Here is a 2,973-nt window from a genome sequence, read left to right as displayed (position 1 = left end):
CTGTGCGTCGCCGTTAAATCTCAATAACTCAGATTACACTTGTGAGCCACATGTTGCACTTTAGTTTTATGGTTTTAAAGGTGTTGATGTTCCTCTTTTCAAAGTGTTTGTGAACACATTTTAATCCATGCCGGGCTGCACAAATCCTTTTTTTATTAACACAAAGTAAAAACTCTGTAAAGTAAAAACTGGTCTAAAACAGCAGCACAGGATGTTTACTTTAATAAAATAATCCAAAATCTGCTAAATTTAGCTAGAATCATAAACAGTTTTTAATGTTTTAATCAGTTAGTTTTGTTTCTGTGTCCATCAGGATCAATCACACCGTTTCATTAAGTCTTCAGTAATAAAGATCAAATCTGATTGATTTAAATCAGGAAATAGAAGAATCTCTTTTACAGGACTAAAATATTTTGTACGTGAAATGTGACTTAAAGCTTCCAGATGTCAGACTGTGAATCCTGTTGTGTCTCTATAATAATTCAGATTATTGATCAGATTATTGATCAGCAGACAGTGAACAGGTTGTAGTGGGTAGCTTTGTTCCTCCCCCTTCCCCCCCCCTCCTGCCTGCCTTGGACTGATTTCTATGTGTTTCTAATTAGGGATGAGGGTCAAAGGGTCTCTCTCTCTCTCTCTCTCTGTCTCTCTCTCTCGCCTCTCTATCTCTCTCTCTCTTCCTCTCTCATCTCTGTCTCTCTCTCTCTGTCTCTCTGTCTCTCTCTCTCTGTCTCTATGTCTTCATCTCTCTCGTCTCTCTCATCCTCTTCTCTTGTTCCTAGGATTTCTGCCTGTTAAAGGCAAGTTTTTCCTTGCCCTGTCTCCAAGGTCTTGCTCCATTCCTTGCTCATGGTGGTACTGTTGGGTCTCTGTAAATGTTAAAAGGAGTTCGGTCTAGACCTGCTCTATTTGAAAAGTGTCCTGAGATAACTTCAGTTATGAATTGGCGTACTTACTTGTGTATTGCAGTAATTTCGGCGCACTGACCGGCTTATTTTTCACTGAATTTTATCACGATATTAGTAAAAATGTTTCATGCGAGGTGGAAAATCGCTGAGTCCTCCTACTGACGGGATGTTCTGGTGGTCCCTCCCCTTCCGCTAAGTAGAAAAAATGGCGCCCGCTGAGTGTGAGAAGTGTCCAACGATCCACATTGAACTTTCTGAGCGTTATGAACCATCCGGGTGCTCACAGTACAATCTGCCTCACTGACAGTTTACAGAACGTTACATAGAAGCTTTAAAGCCCTTAAGGGACTTCATTTTGTATTGATTCTGGCGCCCCCTGTGGCCAAAAGCAGTAGTGTTTTTACCGCCTTGTTTCATTGATTTCAAGGGGAATTAATGTTTAACTAAATCGAGAGTTATTACTCAGCTCTGCTACTTAAATACAGTTTTCCTCTCTGTCTGCAGTTTGTGTCCTCTGTCTGTTATCTGTGTTTGTCCACATGTTGCAGCAGTTTATCACCGGCTGTTTATTACGTCTCACCCGGTCGACAGCGGTGCAATCAGAGAGCAGCCCCGGCCTGTATGTACTGTTCGATAGTGCTGTTTGCTTTTATACTGAAGTCAACAGAGACGGACACAGATAAGGCTGCTGTGGCTTCAGTTTATACACTGACGTTAAAGAATCTGCCTATTTTTTATTCTCATGAGGAAGCAGAGAGGTACTGTCGGGAAGGAACTTCACTTCCTCAAGTTTTAATAAGCTTTATTTTAAAAATTTTGATTTTTGTTGTAAATATTCAGCTAGCTGGTTAGCATGCTAACTTCAGTAGATATCTCTGTAAAACAATATATACAGCATCAAAACTGTTTCTGTTTCTTCACATTATGTTGATACGTTTAGTTCATATTTTAATGTTTTAAACTCTTACATTTCTACATATTGCACCTTTAAAGTAAGTTCAACACTTTATGAAACTTTTGGGAATTCAAATGTTCACCAGTGTGGAAAATTACTCAGGAAGTACTCAAGTATAATTTTGAGGTTTTTGTACTTTACTTCATTATTTTATTAATCAGCTGTATGGAGAGTCTATTTCTCTTTATCCTGGACTATTAGTTCACATGAAACAACCAGATGATTTTATTCTATTTTTATAATCAATTCAAGTTACAATCAAAAATAAGTGTTTCTTATTTTTCCTACAGTTGAATTAATTAATGCGCTGAAATAAACTAAATGAAAACAAAGCTTAGACAGCTTTCTGTCTCATAGCATAACGTTAGCTCTCTGGCTTGTAAAATAACTTCTTATTAGCATAACTTATTTAGCTTATAATAGTTTTATTTACTGGAACAGTGAACAACGTTTAGTATATTATGGGATGGATATAATTGTTCCAGGTATTAGTCAGACCCTCAGTTGCTTGTGAAAAATGCATGGAAATATAAACAAACAGTCTTTGTTTTTTCTTTGGCAAGTGACCACAGTATAAACAGGATAATGTCTGCTATCAGGACTTAATGGACAAACAATTTCAGTATATTTAGTTGTAATAATTAAAGCCCCTCTGCTGGAGCATCAAATAATCTGCAGATCAACTGATAATGAAACTAGTCTTTAGTTGCAGCCTCTATCTGTGGTACTGTAACGTACCTGAGTGGAGTATCCGAGGACAGGGTCAGGTTACCTGGTGATAAATGTTACAGTAGCTGTTGGACGTCAGCCAGTCTCTGATCACAGTGTAACCTAATAACTGTGACTGCCGGTCAGACAGGTAACAGGTGAGGCTGCTGGGTGAAAGTGAGGAGGGAGTCCTATAAATAGAGAGGTTTCCCTGCAGTCCATACGAAGTGCTGCTCACGTCACGTCCTGCAGATAAGCTGCTGTCATTAGATCCAATGATCCCTGAAATACAGCCGGAGTCAGGATAACCACGTTCACGTTTATTTATTATGTACAGTTCACATTAACGTCTGTAAATGAGTTCATTAATGAGACAAACGAGACGTTCCCGACTTCCTCTGC

This window comes from Morone saxatilis, unplaced genomic scaffold (genome assembly GCF_004916995.1).
Source record: "Morone saxatilis isolate NCDOM2014 unplaced genomic scaffold, NCSU_SB_2.0 Contig2, whole genome shotgun sequence".
Lineage (NCBI taxonomy): Eukaryota > Metazoa > Chordata > Actinopteri > Moronidae > Morone > Morone saxatilis.
The sequence above is the reverse complement of the archived record's forward strand: the minus strand, read 5'-3'. Positions refer to the sequence as shown.